At 51.9% G+C, this 18,138-nt stretch overlaps 1 protein-coding gene across 1 annotated transcript in view; it reads left to right on the top strand.

Annotated features, from left to right (window-relative positions):
• The first annotated feature begins 15,906 nt into the window (after positions 1-15,906).
• Positions 15,907-18,138, top strand: part of DISC1 (DISC1 scaffold protein) — an 84,127-nt gene continuing 81,895 nt past the window's right edge. The window contains 1 exon segment of the mRNA XM_080651099.1: positions 15,907-15,965. The gene's annotated coding sequence lies outside the window, so the exon portion shown is untranslated.

An 18,138-nucleotide genomic window follows, 5' to 3' on the forward strand; every position in this document is an offset into this window, starting at 1 on the left:
AGTCTCCTAGTTACAGGATGGCAAAGGCAAGTTGCACTGAACTGGAAGAGGAATGGGCATGAGAGATGGATAGTGACGGGCAGGACGTGGTCCCTCCCCCGTGGGAAGAAGGTGAAGCCCCTTGATTGCATGGACAGTTGTCGCATCACATTAGGTCAAAGCATGATGTCGTTTGGAACGTGAAACCTAGCGGGAAGGGGGTGAGCGAGTGCCCAGTACCAAGGGCGTGGGTGAGGCCGGGTGTTGCCTGTTGGTGCTTCGGACCAGACCTGCCTTCTAACTCTCCACTGTAGGGAGTTAGAGGCCTCCCTTCCTTCACTCCCTTGCTGGGTGGGTTTCACTCGCAGTCGACAATGAGAGAGGTCCAGGTACTGTTGGAAAAACGGAGAACAGAGGCCGCCCTGTGCCTTGGGCCTCCGAGGGCAGGTGTGAGGGCTTGTGGGGTGGCAGACGTGAGCTTCTGCAGGGACTTCACCTGCTTCAGGGCAGCGAGCAGCCCGTGTCGTCAGCCGTGTTTCCTGTCATTCCTGTGACTCCGTGACTCCCTGAATTCACTGGCAGCTTTCCCGGCCTCTCCCAGGTTTTGGAAGCACCTGGATTAAGTCTTTCCTGCGTGGAGTACCGGGAGTGCTTTCTGTCTTCCTGACTAAATGCTGGCGAATAGAGCCCATTGCAGATATGAAATGCACGGGGGTATTTTATTTTAACCTTCAGGAGGAATGTAATCCTTCCAATACTTTCAAAAAATATATATTTTATTGATTTTTTACAGAGAGGAAGGGAGAGAGATAGAGAGCTAGAAACATTAATGAGAGAAGCATCTATCAGCTGCCTCCTGCACACCCCCTGTTGGGGATGTACCCGCAACCAAGGTACATGCCCTTGACTGGAATCGAACCTGGGACCCTTTAGTCTGCTGGCCGATGCTCTTTTTTTTTTTTTTTTTAATATATTTTATTGATTTTTACAGAGAGGAAGGGAGAGGGATAGAGAGTTAGAAACATCAATGAGAAAGAATCATTGATCAGCTGCCTCCTGCACACCCCCTACTGGGGATGTGCCCGCAACCAAGGTACATGCCCTTGACCGGAATCGAACCCGGGACCCTTCAGTCCGCAGGCCGACGCTCTATCCACTGAGCCAAACCGGTCAGGGCTCTGCTGCTTTCTTTACGATACATTGCTGAAAGGAGAATCGCTGGGTAATAGGAATGTTCTTATTTATTGACAAGCTGAATTGTTTTCTCGTAGAACAGTCCTCATATGGTTGAAAACTCCCTTCTTAAAAGTCTTGTTTCCCAAGATCTCAATGACATGGCCGTACATTTCTGTGTCTCTCCGCAGAGCTGTAGGCCTCACATGCTAATTTCCTTCCCAGGCCCCCAAGGGGTGGTTCCTGGCCTGGCTCCCCTACCTCGTCCCACCTCGTCGCAGTTCATCGGAATTCCACGTGTCACACGCGGTCCGAGCAGCGGTACGTGCGCCCGAGGAGGACGGTCCCTGTGATGGCTTTTCAACATGAAAAAGAAAGTGTCTATGCTTCACATGTATCCGCCTCGATGGCCAGCGCCCAGCCCCATCCTGCCTCCAGGAGCTTAACGAGGCAAACAGATGCTGTTTCTTTAATCTTCATCAGCGTGCTGTCAGGGTCTGGCATTCCTGGAACTGAGGCACAGAACAGTGATGGGGCGGGAAAATATCCCTAAACGTACGGGAAAATAGCCCTCAGGCCTTCCAACTCCCAGTTCCAGTCTAGCTGTGCTTTCTGAAGCCATCTATATGGCAGAAGGCTAAGTAAGCAACCTCCAGGGTGGCTCAGTGGTTGAGCGTCGACCTTATCAACCAGGAGGTCTCGGTTCGATTCCCCATCAGGGCACACGCCCGGGTTGCAGGCTCGATCCCCCGTGTGGGGCGTGCAGGAGGCAGCCGATCCATGATTCTCTCTCATAATGAATGTTTCTCTCTCTCTCTCTCTCCCTCTCCCTTCGTCTCTCTGAAGTCAATACAAATAAATTAAAGGGGGTCAGCGGTGAAGGTGCCAATTGACATGTGGACCGACATTGCGAGGACAGACACTGTGGGTGCCTGGTGGCCCTTAGGAGAGACCCCAGGCGGTGGCTCAGGAGGGGGCACGGCGGGTGGGACAGAGGAGAGCCAAGCGCCGGAGGTGGTGCTGTGGACACTGATAAAGGCGACACGGAGTTCAACCTGAAGCAGGAAGTCCCACCGCAGCGCGTCCCCTCCTCCCGCTCTGACATCTGCCAGCAGCACCGGCCTTTGTATTAAAAGGAGGCGGGTCGGGGAGCAGCTGAAGAATGGGGACCAGTTTCCTCTCTTTGTGCCCCAGCCCCACTCCTTGACACGCCCTCCATCCTGAGTCAACTCTGGTCCTCAGCTGCAGTGACAGCGTGCATCCAGGAGGAGCAAATGCTACTCCGAGGGCCCAGTGGGGCAGAGGCAGGGGAGGAGGGAGGAGGGAGGGGGGCAGGAAAGAGGAGGGAGGAGAGAGGAGAGAGGGGGGTAAGAGAGAGGAGGACAGGGGGGGGGAAGGAGAGAGGAGGGCGGGGGGGAGGAGAGAGGAGGGAGGGGGCAGGAAAGAGGAGGGAGGAGGGAGGAGGGAGGGGGGTAAGAGAGAGGAGGGCGGGGGGGGAGGAGGGAGGAGGGAGGGGGCAGGAGAGAGGAGGGAGGAGGGAGGAGGGAGGGGGGTAAGAGAGAGGAGGGCGGGGGGGAGGAGGGAGGAGGGAAGAGGGAGGGGGGTAAGAGAGAGGAGGGAGGGGGGTAAGAGAGAGGAGGACGGCGGGGGGAGGAGAGAGGAGGGAGGGGGCAGGAAAGAGGAGGGAGGAGAGAGGAGGGAGGGGTGTAGGAGAGAGGAGGGCGGGGGGGGGGGAGGAGGGAGGAGGGAGGAGGGAAGAGGGAAGAGGGTGGGGGGCAGGAGGGAGGATGCGACTGTGAGGATTTCTGAGAGCACCTGCCTTCCAGTGCAGGCAGGAGAAGTGGTGTCAGCCCTGTCCTCGCTGCCTGTGTGAAGTTGTGCTTATTGGCTCTCTGAGAAAACGATAAAACCAGCCGCGTGGCTCAGCGGTTGAGCATCGACCTAGGAACCAGGAGGTCACGGTTCGATTCCCGGTCAGGGCACCTGCCCGGGTTGCGGGCTCGATCCCCAGTGGGGAGCGTGCAGGAGGCAGCCGATCCGTGATTCTCTCTCATCACTGATGTTTCTATCTCTCTCCCTTCCTCCCTGAAATCAATAAAAATACATATTTAAGAAAAAGAAAGAAAGACGCCCCGAAATCTCTGCCCTGGGGTTGTTGCTTATGTTAGGGGTGCCCTCTGGAGACTTGGTTTTGGGAAGAAATCCGCTCGGGAAGGCAAAGGATTGGAAGAAAGGGTCAAGGAGCTTGTAAAGGACCAGGCAGGCCTCTGGCCGCCCTGCCGCCTGCGCACCCAGGGCTCCCCCAGACGCGGCTCCTTTAAGCCCTGAGCTTTCCTGCCTCGCGCCTCTGCAGCCAGTTCAGCGCAGACCTTGGTCTTGGGGCACTGGAGCCCTGAGGTTGGACTGGGGTGACCTGGCGAGCGGGCGGGGCGGCTCCCACTACGTGCCGAGGCAGCAGCCCTGGCGCATCTGGAATCCTCTTTGACCGCATCTGGCATCTCCACGCCGGGAGGTCAGCAGCAAATAATAACCCGTTTCAATAACAAATCCATCAAGTTATTTTTAAATATGGAAACGTAAGGAAGAAAACAAAAGTGATTCCGAATCCCCCAGCTTAGCTGACACCTCCGTGGACACTAAAAAAAAATGACGGCCACTGCCCCACCAGCATGGCTGGCTCAGTGGCTGAGCATCGACCTAGGAACCAGGAGGTCACAGTTCCATGCCAGGTCAAGGGCACAGGCCCGGGTTGCGGGCTCGATCCCCAGTGTGGGGCGTGCAGGAGGCAGCTGATCCATGATTCTCTCTCATCATCGATGTTACTATTCCTCTGTCCTTCTCTCTTCCTCTCTGAAATCAATAAACATATTTTTTTAAAAAAGAAAATTATAGCCGAAACCGGTTTGGCTCAGTGGATAGAGCGTTGGCCTGCGGACTGAAGGGTTCTGGGTTCAATTCTGGTCAAGGGCATGTACCTTGGTTGTAGGCACATCCCCAGTAGGGGGTGTGCAGGAGGCAGCTGATCGATGTTTCTCTCTCATCGATGTTTCTAGCTCTCTATCCCTCTCCCTTCCTCTCTGTAAAATATCAATAATATATATATATTATTGATATTTATATATTATTATATATTTATATATTATTATATATTTATATATAATATATATAATATATTATTGATATTTATATATTATTATATATTTTATATATATATTATTGATATTTATATATCAATAATATATATATTATTGATATTCAATTATATATATATATATATATATATATATATATATATATATAAAATTATAAAAAAATATTGGGAAACAAAAAAGGGAATTGGTCGCCCTGGCCAGTTGGTTGAGCTGTTTGCTGGGGCACGTGCCTGGGTTGCGGGCTCAGTCCCTGGTGGCGGATCGAGGTGACGCTCACATGTCCATGCCTCTCTCTCTCTCTCCCGCTCCCTTCCTCTCTCTCTAAAAACCAATGAAAAAAATTGAAAAAACGTATCGGTAGGTTCTGTCCAATTGCCCTTTGAACGGGTTGCCTACAGGTGTCACCTTCCCCACAATGTGAATGAAGTTGAAGATCTCTTCATGCGTCGAATGGCTTATTCCTCCGCGTTGCTCCCGTACCCACTGGGCTCCACACCCTTCTCTCTGCCTTGGCTGCGTTTTAAAAATAAAAGAAATTCGCTTTTTTGCCGACCATCGTGTTTGCCAGTGTCCCCCCCGGTTTGTGGCCTGTGCCTTAACGTGGTGTTTGGTGATTGCTTTGTGTTGCTTTGGTGTGGTTTTGGGGACAGAGAAACTTTCACATTTTATGCGGCAAACTTGCCGGCATGCCTTCAGGCTGTGGGTTTTCTGTCTTATTGTCAAAGGCTTCCCCAACCTGATGCCATGCAATCAATTGATCAGCCACTCCGTCAACTCACCCCTGCTTTTTCTTGGGTTAATTCTCACCCGAGGATATTTTTCCATTGATTTTTAGAGAGAGTGGAAGGGAGGGGGAGAGACACAGAGAAACATCGATGTGAGAGAGACACATGGATTGGCTGCCTCCCGCACGCGCCCCAACCAGGACTGGAGATAAAGCCTGCAACCCAGGTCCGTACATATGTACGTACGTTTGACCGGCATTGAATGCGGAACCCTTCAGTCCGCAGGCCCGACACTGCATCCACGGAGCCAAACCAGTGAGGGCATACCCCTGCTTTTTATGTAAAAAACACACATACCTGCCCTGACCGATTTGGCTCCATGGATAGAGCGTCGGCCTACGGACTCAAGGGTCCCGGGTTTGATTCTGGTCAAGGGCATGTACCTTGGTTGTGGGCACATCCCCAGTAGGAGGTGTGCAAGAGGCAGCTGATCCATGTTTCTCTCTCATCGATGTTTCTAACTCTCTATCCCTCTCCCTTCCTCTCTGTAAAAAATCAATAAGATATATTAAAAACAAAACAAAACACATACCTTTTGTTGTTAGGAAAGTCATATGATCAATTAGGAAAGCTTACAAAATACATATAAGCGAAAGGATAAGAATATCGTATAGTCTAATTGCCAGAGACAGTCACTATGAACATTTTGCAATAGAAAGTTCAGCCTTTAATTCTACACAGTAATTAGTAAGGATTGTGTTCTAATATCATGAACTAGCTTGTTAAATATTTGAATTATATATATATGTATCCTATCTAATAAAAGAGTAATATGCAAATTGACCATCACTCCAACACACAAGATGGCTGCCCCCATGTGGACATAAGATGGCCTGCAAGGGAGGGCAGTTGGGGGTGATCAAGCCTGCAGGGGAGGGCAGTTAGGGGTGACCAGGCTGGCAGAGGAGGGAAGTTGGGGGCGACTGGGCCTGCAGCGAAGGGCAATTGGGGGGGACCCAGGCCTGCAGGGGAGAGCAGTTGGGGGGTACCAGGCCTGCAGGGGAGGGCAGTTAGGGGTGACCAGGCCTGCAGGGGATGGCAGTTAGGGGCAATCCGGCTGGCAGGGGAGCAGTTAGGCATCAATCAGGCTGGCAGGGGAGTGGTTAGGGGGTGATCAGGCTGGCAGGAAGAAGCAGTTAGGGGCAATCAGGAAGGCAGGCAGGCGAGCAGTTGGGAGCCAGCAGTCCTGGATTGTGAGAGGGATGTCCGACTTCTGGGCAGTCAAGACATCCCTCGAGGGGTCCCAGATTGGAGAGGGTGCAGGCTGGGCTGAGGGACACCCCCCCCCTGTGCACGAATTTCGTGCACCGGGCCTCTAGTATATATATAATTATATATATATATATATATATATATATATATATATATATATATATATATATTAAAGAGCTAATATGCTAATTAGACCATATATATATACTAGAGGCCCGGTATATATATATATATAATATATATATGGAGAGAGAGCGAGAGAGAGGTTCTATATAATAAAGAGCTAATATGCTAATTAGACCAAACAGCTGAACCACCTTCCAGACGAAGCCGGGGCTGCGAGGGGCTGAGCCCCTTGCATGAATTCCGTGCATCAGGCCTCTAGTATATATATATATATATATATATATATATATATATATATATTGATTTCAGAGAGGAAGGGAGAGGGAGATAGAAACATCCATGATGAGAGAGAATCATGGATCGGCTGCCTCCTGCACAACCCCTACTGGGGATGGAGCCCACAACCCCAGCATGTGCCCTGACCGGGAATCGAACCGTCACCTCCTGGTTCATAGGGTGACGCTCAACCACGGAGCCACACTGACCGGGTGTATTTGGGATCTTGAATAAGTGCTGCCCCGGGCCCTTGGCTGCACAGAGAGCTTTGGTTCCATTGCATTTGTGTGTTGTCAGAGACCATACACTTCATTCTTTAGTAACCAAAACAATCATGGGGTCGGGGTCTTAAAGAAATCAGACAGATGTCCTTAAAGAACTCAGGTCTATCCTGCTCATCTTTTTTTTTTTAAATCCTCACCCAAGGATGTGTTCCCATTGATTTCAGAGAGAGTGGAAGAGAGAGGGAGAGACAGGGAGAGAAACATCAGTGTGAGAAAAACACAATAATTGGTTGCCTTCTGCACACGCCCTGCCCAGGACCTGCAACCGAGGCACGTGCCCTTGACCGGAATCAAACCCGGGACCTTTCAGTCTGCAGGCCGACGCTCTATCCACTGAGCCATATTTTTATCTCGTCCTTGGCTGGGTTTTCACAGACATCTCAATGGGAGAAACCACCGCCTTCTTTTCTCTCGTCTTGATTTCTCATAGCCGAGGACGGAGTAACCGAAATTCACGAATGGACAGGGAAGAGATGGCGTGATGAATGTGGGAAGGCCCCACACCAATGCGAAAACCTGATGTCATTTCTCCGGCCCTTGTGATTTTTTTTTTTTTTTAATATTTTATTGATATTTTACAGAGAGGAAGGGAGATGGATAGAGAGCTAGAAACATCGATGAGAGAGAAACATCGATCAGCTGCCTCCTGCACACCTCCTACTGGGGATGTGCCCGCCACCAAGGTACATGCCCTTGACCGGAATCGAACCTGGGACCCTTCAGTCTGCAGGCTGACGCCCTATCCACTGAGCCAAACCGGTTAGGGCATTTCATTGATATTTTACAGAGAGGAAGGGAGAGGGATAGAAAGCTAGAAACATCGATGAGAGAGAAACATTGATCAGCTGCCTCCTGCACACCCCCTACTGGGGATGTGCCTGCAACCAAGGTACATGCCCTTGACTGGAATCGAACCCGGGACCCTTCAGCAGTCCGCCGGCCGACGCTCTATCCACTGAGCCAAACCGGTTTCGGCCCGGTCCCTGTGATTTTTGGAAACCTTCACCAAGCCCCCAAGACCACGGCACCAGGAACCTCTAACCCAGCAGGGAGATGCGGGTCACCCGGGAAGGATGCAGCCAGGCCGCCTGCACACTCCGTCAGACCCCCCAGAGCAACGCCCGCCAAAGCCATTCCCCCCCACGCGGTTGGACCTCGGCCAGACCCCAGCTTTAACGCTGACAAATAAATATATAACGTTCACGAACCGATGGCCAGAAAACTTCCACATCTGGTTTTCCTCTTAGCTCTGCCTCTTTGTCTTGTCACTGTGGAAAAAAAAAAACCCCGGAAAAGTCTTGAAAGCTAATTAGCTCCAAATTTACTTTAGGCGAGAAGGGCCAAAGAGGTTTGATGACAAATTTTTCTTTGTTCCAGCTGCCAAACTGGTCTTTGACCCTTCCACTGGACATGCGTGGTTATTTATTTGCGCGTAAGGCCTTTGTTTTTTCTTTCGAATTCAGAAATCTCTTTCCTGGAACGGGCACCTGGCTTCTGATTCCTATTTGCAAAGAATTTGCCGTCTCCAAGAAGCTTTGAAAACACTGTACAGCCCTGGCTGGTGTGGCGCAGTGGATAGAGCGTCAGACTGTGGACTGAAGGGTCTGGGGTTCGATTCCCAGTCGGGGCACATGCCCAGGTTGCAGGCTCAGTCCCCAGTGTGGGGTGTGCAGGAGGCAGCCGATCAATGATTCCCTCTCATCATTGATGTTTCTATCTCTCCCTCTCCTTCCCTCTTTGAAATCAATAAAACATATTAAAAAAGAAAGAAAATACTGTACAAAATATCTCTTTCAATAGTGTATACACTATCTGTGTAATAAAAAATATTTTAAATACGATATACACTGAGTGGCCAGATTATGATGATCTCTGAACGCATAATAATCTGGCCACTCAGAGTGTGTGTGTGTGTGTGTGTGTGTGTGTGTGTGTGTGTGTGTGTATTTTAGAGGCCCGGTGTCATGAATTCGTGCATGGGTGGGGTCCGGCCAGCCTGGCCAGGGGGAGGGGACATGGGCAGTTGGCCGGCCTGCCTGCTGGTCGAACTCCTGGTCGAGGGGACAATTTGCATATTAGCCTTTTATTATATAGGAGATACACTGAGTGGCCAGATGATTATGCGTTCAGAGATCATCATCATTTGGCCACTCAGTGTATATTTCCTTTATTACATTTCTAGGCAATGTAAGAAGGAAATGTGCTACAATTATATGTATTTTTTTAAAAAATATTTTTTATTGATTTTAGAGAAGAAGGGAGAGGGAGAGAGAGGGAGAGAGAGAGAGAGAGAGAGAGAGAGAGAGAGAGAGAGAAACATCAATGATGAGAGAGAATCATGGATCAGCTGCCTCCTGCACGCCCCACACTGCGGACTGAGCCCGCAACCCTCCTGGTCCACAGGTCCAGGTTCATCGGTCCACCTAGCTGGGGCTCAGTGGCCCTTTTAGGGTCCTGATCGAATGAGGAGCCATGCCCGCCCTCACCCCGACGGGAAGGAGAGCTTGGTGCTGATTTCTCCTCCGCGTCCTCCCTCACCGGGAGGCTCTGCAGGGCCCAGAGTCCGGCTGTGAGTCTGTGAACGCCAGGAAACCGAGCTCTCGCTGGGCTTAATCAACCCCGCTGCCCTCTGTGCTCTGCGGAGGGCCTGGGATTGCAGGTCCGGGAGCCCGGCCAGGAAGCGGTTTCCTTGCCAAGTCCATGTGCATAACAACTAGAAGAGGATCGTCCCCCACCCCCTCCTTTTTTTTAAAGTATGAATTAGAGTGTCACGCGTTCCCCCATGTAAATATTGGCATCTATCGCTTATTTTGTACGGGTGGTGGGGGCGGGGCGGGGGGAGTGCGCCGGCAGAGCCTGAGCCTCCTCGTGGGTAACCCAGCTCCTCGCTCACCCAGGAAGGACATGGAGACATTTCATTACAGACTGCAAATCTGCAGCAAAATGTGGTAACAGCACGGCCGGCGTGGCTCAGTGGTTGATCATCGGGCTAGGAACCAGGAGGTCACGTTCCGATTCCCGGTCAAGGGCAAATGCCCGGGTTGCAGGCTCCGTCCCCAGTAGGAGGGGTGCAGGAGGCAGCCGGTCCATGATTCTCTCTCATCGAATTCTCTCTCTCTCTCTCTCTCTCTCTCTCTCTCCCTTCCTGTCTGAAATCAATTAAAAAGCAATCATTTTCACGACAGTCATCTAGTAAATTAATATAATGAACCATCAGTCTTTGCCTAGTTAAGTTTGTATTTTCACTTTTTTCTTTTCCTTTTGTAGTTTTTTTTTTTTTTTTTCCTCCGTCGAATATTTCCATCGGATACATTTCTAAGGACTGAAATTCTTGGGTTAAAGGGTGGTTCATATTTATTTATTTTCGGATTTGAACACACCCCTCTTCCCTTTCTTGCTTGACTGTTTTTATTCTCAAAAGGTAAAAGTCACAGGCCGGTTTGGCCATCAAGAAAAGTGTGGGGAACGTTCGCATTCCATTTATCTTTCAGACCTTGTTCTTCCTGTTGTGGAGGCCCTGGTGTCGGCTCCAGGAACCACCGGCGAATGGAAAGTGACTCCGTCAGCGCCTGAGGAATGTGGTGTTGAGATTAGGTCAGAACAACAGGTCTTTATTGAGCACCTACTGTGTACAATGAGCACAGATCAAAGTGTAAAGGAGGTTCTGGAAATTGTGACTTGAATGAACTCACTGTCTCCACTAGTCCAGGGGCTGTTTTGTTTTTTCCAGAAATTTCCTCCTTCCTGGGGGCTCAGGTGGCCCTCATCAAGATCTAGTCTCACCCGGCCAGTGTTGCTCAGTGGGTTGAGCATCGACCTATGAACCAGGAGGTCACAGTTTGATTCCCGGTCAGGGCACATGCCCCGGTTGCAGGCTCAGTCCCCAGTAGGGGGCGTGCAGGAGGCAGCCGATCCACAATTCTCTCTCATCATGGATGTTTCTCTCTCTCCCTCTCCCTTCCTCTCTGAAATCCATAAAAAAGTATATTTTTATTTTTTTAAAATTTCTTTATGGATTAAAGTGTTGCATATGTGTCCTTATTCCCCCATTACTCCCCCACACCCCCCCGCCCCACTCATGCCCTCACCCCCCTGTTGTCTGTGTCCATTGGTTAGGCTTATATCATAAAAACATATTTAAAAAAAAAAGGAAGAAAGCAAGCTAGTCTTACAGGTGGCACCTTTCCAGTGGTGGGACTGGGGGTGGGAAGCAGGGTCGGAGGCGGCCCTGGGGACACACCGATGGGGACTCAGCGGCCCCTGAGGTCTGACAGGTTCATGGCCTGGTCCTGCTGGCAGTTGAGGTGAGATGCTGGTCCTCCCACCTCCATGTGTTCAGTCCCAAACGACCAAAGCGCAGCCCGAGCCAGGGATCGCAGGAGGGGTGTTGGGTATAGCAGGAGAGGACCAGGCAAAATCCCTTTTCTCAGATCCTGGGAGACACGTAGAGCATTTCTAGTGCAGGTCTGCCACCTAGTGGTCCTTTGGGAGAAGCGCTTTTTACACTTATTTATCTGTTTATGGAAGTATTTTGACACACGCTAAGACATTTTTACCTGTCAGTCCATGTTTTCTGGTCTTTTCTCTTTTTTGTCGTTTTGTGAATCCTCACCCGAGGATATTTTTCTGTTGATTTTTTTTAGAGAGAGTGGAAGGGAGGGGGAGAGACAGAGAGAAATGTTGATGTGAGAGAAACACATCGATGGGTTGCCTCCTGCATGAGCCTGGATCAGGGCCCAGGCCGGGGAGGAGCCTGCATCTGAGGTTATGTGCCCTTGACCGGAATCGACCCCAGGACCCTTTGGTCCGCAGGCCGACGCTCTATCCACTGAGCCACACCGGCTAGGGCTATTATTATTTTTAAAATAAAATTGGAATGATTCCTTCCTGCTTTCTCATATGGTTGTTGTACTCATTGGAAGAGCTGAAGTAGCCCTGACCGGGTTGGCTCAGTAGAGCGTCGGCCTGCGGACTGAAGGGTCACAGGTTCAATGCCGGTCAAGGGCATGTACCTTGGTTGTGGGCACATCCCCAGTAGGAGGTGTGCAGGAGGCAGGAGGTGTGATGGATGTTTCTCTCTCATCGGTGTTTCTAACTCTCTCTCTCTCTTCCTCTCTGTAAAATCAATAACAATATATTTAAAGAAAGAAAGAAAGAGCTGAAGTAAGAGAAGACACTTTGAAACCCCAGGGACTTACTTACAGGGGCCAGCTGCTGTCTATGATCATTTCAAATCACTTCAGGGCCCCTCATCCGTCTGTCTGTGTCTGTCTGTGTCTCCTTCTATAAACAGTCAGGCGGAGATCAGAGGGTGCAGCTCTCAGCTCTGCTCAGGAAGAACCCCAAGACCCAAGGCGATGACCAGCTGGGGTGCACGGGAGGAGCGGGGTCTGCCGTCCGTCACGGCGTCTGGCTCCAGCTCAAGGGCACAGCCCGGTTCCTGAGCTGACAGCTCACATCGTGCCCGGGGCGGGACCCTGCGGTTCTCGGGCATCGCAATGCGGGATGGCTGTCTTCCCCGGGGTGGGGAGGGGCCCTGTGACAGCAGCTGACACCTCACGCACTCTCTGCGGCTCTCAGGGACCCAGTGGGCGCAGGGATCCAGGCTCTGCTCACTGTGCTGGTGGCACCTCCAATTGGTCGCTGTTGTCTAGGGCTTTTCTCAAACTGGCAGACCCCATCACCTCCTGGCCTCCTTTCCTTCTCTGCCGTTCCCCCCAGTTACCGTTAAAAATCACACACTGACACCCTAGCCAGTGTGGCTCAGTGGATAGAGCGTCAGCCTGTGGACGGAAGGGTCCCAGGTTCGATCTCGGTCAAGGGCACATACCTCGGTTGCCAGCTTGATCCTCAGCCTTGGGCAAGGCGCATGCCGGAGGCAACCAATCGGTGTGCCTCTTTCACATCCATGTTTCTCTCTCTCTCTCTCCCCGTTCCTCCCTTCCACTCTCTCTAAAAAAATCAACGGAAACATGTCCTCGGGTGAGGATGAACCACAACAATAACATAGTGACTACGTGTGTAGGGGTCACATCCTGGGTGCGAGGCGTTGCCTGGACCCACCGTCCCTAGAAAATCCTGGGAGATGCTCAGCCAGCCTCTGTGAGCAGGAAGGCGGGAGCCCCTGGGTCAGGACACATCTTCCTGGTGGGCCACGTGCTCCCGTCAGTCTCCCCGGGAGGCCGGGGCTCTGTCATGTGTGCTGCTTGGCTGTTCTGCAAGGCCCCAGAGGGGAGACCGTCTGCTGGGCGTCTGGCCTTGGCCTTGGGCCAGAGGGGCCGCTGGAACGTCCATGAGCCTGTGCTTTGTTCGGGCTCCTCCAGGTGCCCAGGCCCTGGAGTGGCTCCTGGCAGGTGCTACATGAACGAAGGGAAACTCTTTCTTCTCTTCCCTCTCTCTCTTTTTTAAAAAATATGTTTTATTGATTTTTTACAGAGAGGAAGGGAGAGGGATAGAGAGTTAGAAACATCGATGAGAGAGAAACATCGATCAGCTGCCTCCTGCACATCCCCTACTGGGGATGTGTCCGCAACCAAGGTACATGCCCTTGACCGGAATCGAACCTGGGACCTTTCAGTCCACAGGCCGATGCTCTATCCACTGAGCCACACCGGTGAGGGCCCCTCTCTCTTTTTAAAAAATAAATCTTTATTGTTGACAGTATTACATATGTCCTCCCTTATTCCCCCATGGCTTCCTCCCCCCCCCCACCCACTTTTTTTTTTTCTTTCTTTAAAAAATATTTTTAACTGATTTCAGTGAGGAAGGGAGAGGGAGAGATAGAAACATCATTGATGCGAGAAAAGTCATTGATCAGCTGCCTCCTGCACGCCCCACACTGGGGATCGAGCCCGCAACCCAGGCACGTGCCCCGACTGGGAATCAAACCGTGACCCGACTGTGAATCAAACCGTGACCTCCTGGTTCCTAGGTCGATGCTCAACCCCTGAGCCAGGACGGCCGGGCTGTTCCGTGTATGGATGCATTCATGGGTTGGTTCTTGTATGTGCCCTGACCAGGGATTGAACCCGCAACCTTGGTGTATGGGGACAACGCGCTAACCAACTGAGCTACTCGGCCAGGAGCCAAGGGGTGGATCTCGATGCGAAATAAAATGAGGGCCCCTTCCTCAATGGCTGTGGCCATCTGATCCTGTAAACCGTTCTGAGGGCCAAGTCTCTGGTTGGCAGAGAAAGATGAGCTGATGATCGCGTATCCGGGAGGGTCCACGCTTTCCCGTGAGTTATCTGTTAGAGCTTTAGACGCAGTATCTGCCCCGAGAAAGGAAAGGTTGTTTAGACCGTATATTTAGCCAAAAACTATGATAACATCCGTTGGCATGACGTTATCTGATGGTATTTGAACCTGGCCCAACTTCCTCTCTCCAGGCATTAACAGATGAGCGTCCTCAGGTTGTTCAATGTTATTTCCTGGGCTTAAGACAGATTTCTCTTCTCCAATTCATTCAAGTTTATTGTTGTTTTTTTTTTTTTGAAAGAAAAGATCTTCAGACAATTAAATTTCTCAGAATTGTTTAAGCATTGTTATTGTTCTCCATGAGAATATTTCCTCTTTAAACTCCATCTCCGTAACTGGATGGGGATTCTCGGGAGCATCTATCATGGCCCGGATTTGCAGGAGAATGGAGAAATGAATCAACGCTCCTGTCGAATGCCAGCATCCCGGCGGAGAGCATTCGTTCTGATAAGTCTCTGGCCAAGGACGCGGGGGGGAGGTAGGGTGGGTGGCGCGAATGGGGCATGCTATCTGCCCTCAAAGAGCTTGCGATTTGGACGAAAAGGGACGTTAATTATATGGAACGCATGACTGTCCCAGTCTACCTTCTCTTACTCCTGGGAATGACAGGATAAAAGGGGTGTGTGTGGGGGGGGAATATTACGTGTGAAAATGCAGCAGTGTGAATGGCCTCTGACCTCGGTGTCAGTCTCCTTATAGGAAAGGAGAGAGATAGTTTGTACCCAGGCGTCGGAAATGCCGGTGTGTGTGTGTGTGTGTGTGTGTGTGTGTGTGTGTGTGTATGTGTGTCTGGTGAGGGACAACATCGCACTGTGGTTAGGCACGCGGACTCCAGCCAGATTGCCTGGTTCAAAGTCCTCCCCTGCCACTTGGCTAAGTTCTAACCTCTCTGTGCCTCGGTTATCTAGTCTGAAAATGGGTGTGATAATTGGGTTGTTGCAAAAGGGAAATAAGTCTAGCAAGTTTAAATTGTGTAGAAGGATGGCTGGCATTGCAGTAAGGGCCCAATAGACATTAGCTGTTACTAGGACACCTCTTTTCTTTAAAAATGTCTTTTGCCCTAGCCAGTGTTGCTCAGTGGATAGAGCGTCGGCCTGCAGACTGAAAGGTCCCGGGTTCGATTCCGGCCAAGGGCATGTACCTTGGTTGCGGGCACATCCCCAGTAGGAGGTGTGCAGGAGGTGGCTGATCGATGTTTCTAACTCTTTCTCCCTCTCCCTTCCTCTCTGTAAAAAAGTCAATAAAATATATTAAAAATATTTTTTTTTTATTGATTTTAGAGAGGAAGGGAGAGGGAGAGAGAGAAACATCAATGATGAGAGGGAAGCATTGATTGGCACGTGCCCTGACCTGGAATCGAACCGTGACCGCCTGGTTCAAAGGTCGATGCTCAACCCCTGAGCCCCGCCTCCCATATTGTCCAGAAAAGCAAACTCGTCCAGAGTGCAAAGCCAACTTTCACAGGTGGGCGGGGAGCAGGCTCGCGTGTGCGTGTGTGTGCGTGTGCGTGTGCGTGTGCGTGTGCCAGGGGCCGGGGCTGGAGAGGAAGCCGCCCGCCCCGGGGAGCCGGAAGGAGCGCCCCGCCGCCCCCGCCCCACTTCCCGCCCCGCTCCCCCGGCCTCTGTCCCCGGAGCCGCCCCGCAGCTGGAGGAACCCGAGGCGCGGGCTGGCGGGGGTCCCCGGGGCGCTCCGGGCCCGAGGCGGCGGGGGCCACGGCGCAGGTAGGGGCGCTGTCCGCGCGGCCACAGGGACCCTGTGGGGTGTGGGCTGCGCCGCTGTTAACGACTGGGGTTCAGTGCACCCTCCTGAGGCGGGGGAAACTGAGTCAGGGCGCTTGGCGCGCGGGGTGGGGAGAGGAGTCGGGTCCAAGGACCGTGCGAGACCCCGGGGGGGCGGCAGTTTTCCAAACAGCGGGCGTCCCCCCCCGCCCCCGCCCCCGCCCCCGCCCCCATGGCGGGCCGGGGAGCCGAGGGGGACCGTGACGGGGGCGTGCCCGAGTCGCGCCCCCCTCGCCGTGCGCCCCCCTCGCCGTGCGCCCCCCTCGCCGTGCGCCCCCCTCGCCGTGCGCCCCCCCCGCCGTGCGCCCCCCTCGCCGTGCGCTGTCAGTCGGTGCTTCAGGGACGCCCGTCGCTGCCTCCGCCCAGGTTCCACCCGGTCAGGACCTGGAGGGAGGAGGTTGGGGGGTGAGCAAGGGGGTGCTGGCAACTCTCCAAGGGGCTGCTCTGCAAACAAGCTCACCTCAGCTTCCTTCCGACTTGGTGACAATCACGCCCACCTCGGGGCGCAGGAGCGATGGAGCCCGGGTCACACTGTCGCCCTCCCTCTCCGTGTTTGACACTGAGGCCATTCACCGCTGGTTGCTTTTCAAGAATGACCGTCTCAGGCTCAAAGTCTATGCAAAGGGGTGGGGAGACTTTCCCCCGGGAATGTGGTGTGGAGCGAGGGGGCGCTGCCCGGTGTAGACACATCCCTGGACTCCCCATCCCGAGCCCGTGTCCTCGGGGGACAGGACAAGGACAGCCAGCCTCCCTGTCTCAGAGCTCCTGTGTGAGGAAGCCCTTTGCAGAATGCATGGTCGGTGGTACACGTGCGATTTGGACCACACCAGGCTCCCAAGATGGGGGTTTGGGGGACAGTCTGTCTGCATCTCAATCGTGGGCGGAGGCTGCCTCAGTTTCCCCATTTGCAAAACGGGGACAAGGGCAGTTCCTACTTCCTAGGGTCGTGATGGGGTTTAAATGTGTAGGCGGATGGCCAGCACCTAGCCCAGTGCCGGAGAGGCGGTAAGCGCTAAAGAACCGTGGCTGCCATTTTTACCTAAGTAATGTGGAGTGATGTGGGAATACTAACCAGATCTTATTAAAGTAGGAATAGTGGAGTATTTTTTTAAAAAATACGTTTTTATTGATTTCAGAGCAGAAGGGAGAGGGAGGGAGATACAGACATCAGTGATGAGAGAGAATCACGGATCGGCGGCCTCCTGCACGCCCCACACTGGGGATCGAGCCCTCAACCTGATGCTTCTCTCTCATCGATGTTTCTAACTCTCTATCCCTCTCCCTTCCTCTCTGTAAAAAATCAATAAAATATATTAAAAATATTTTTTTATTGATTTCAGAGAGGAAGGGAGAGGGAGAGAGAGAAACATCAATGATGAGAGAGAATCATTGATTGGCATGTGCCCTGACGGGGAATCGAACCATAACTTCCTGGTTCATAGGTCGATGCTCAACCGCTGAGCCACGCCGGGCATAATTCTTATTTTTTTAAAATATATTTTATTGATTTTTACAGAGAGGAAGGGAGAGGGAGAGAGAGTTAGAAACATTGATGAGAGAGAAACATCGATCAGCTGCCTCCTGCACACCCCCTACTGGGGATGTGCCCGCAACCAAGGTACATGCCCTTGACCGGAATCGAACCCGGGACCCTTCAGTCCGCAGGCCGACGCTCTATCCACTGAGCCACACCGGTCAGGGCCATAATTCTTATTTTTTAGTGCCCAAATGACTCTGGCCACTCGGGTTGAGTGTATTGTTCGCTGCAACCTCCAAGCCTTTCACATCACATTAAAGCAGCCGTGGGCAAACTACGGCCCGCGGGCCGGATCTGGCTGTTCTATCTGGTTCTCTTGCTCTCCCCTCCGCTCCTTTACTTTGAATTTATATTAGTTCACACAAACACTCCATCCATGCTTTTGTTCCGGCCCTCCGGTTCAGTTTAAGAACCCATTGTGGCCCTCGAGTCAAAAAGTTTGCCCACCCCTGAGCAAAAGACATTACGAATTGTCCTGGTATCTTGTAGGGTGTCTGCCATCTTTTTTTTTTTTTTTTTTTGAAAGGAGTAAATATGTAATCCGTTTTACTCAAGGTTCCCAAATAGGTCAAATACAAA

This window comes from Plecotus auritus (genome assembly GCF_963455305.1).
Source record: "Plecotus auritus genome assembly, chromosome: 14".
In the NCBI taxonomy this organism is placed as follows: Eukaryota; Metazoa; Chordata; class Mammalia; order Chiroptera; family Vespertilionidae; genus Plecotus; species Plecotus auritus.